A 276-nucleotide genomic window follows, 5' to 3' on the forward strand; every position below is an offset into this window, starting at 1 on the left:
AATATTCCCATGCCGGGAATCGAACCCGGGCCTTCTGGGTGAAAGCCAGATATCCTAGCCACTAGACCACATGGGAGGTTGAAGAGAAGAGGAAGATTTGTAGCATATAAAGCAAGAACACTCGATCTCGCGGTATAAAGGTAAAACGATCTTCACAGTTTCTCTCAAGGTCGTTCGACAATCATTAGAGAGATTTCGCATCGCGTTTTTTTGGGCATCGAGTTCGATGTTCGACGAGTTTTGGTTTCTGCGCATGACACACATTTGGGGTTTTGA

At 45.7% G+C, this 276-nt stretch overlaps 1 non-coding gene across 1 annotated transcript; it reads right to left on the reverse strand.

Moving 5' to 3' along the window:
- Positions 1-4: 4 nt before the first annotated feature.
- Positions 5-76, reverse strand: Trnae-uuc. The gene has a single exon. It is a non-coding gene; the product is annotated as a tRNA-Glu (tRNA).
- Positions 77-276: the final 200 nt, after the last annotated feature.

Source organism: Diaphorina citri, unplaced genomic scaffold (genome assembly GCF_000475195.1).
Source record: "Diaphorina citri unplaced genomic scaffold, Diaci psyllid genome assembly version 1.1 scaffold104535, whole genome shotgun sequence".
NCBI lineage: Eukaryota > Metazoa > Arthropoda > Insecta > Hemiptera > Psyllidae > Diaphorina > Diaphorina citri.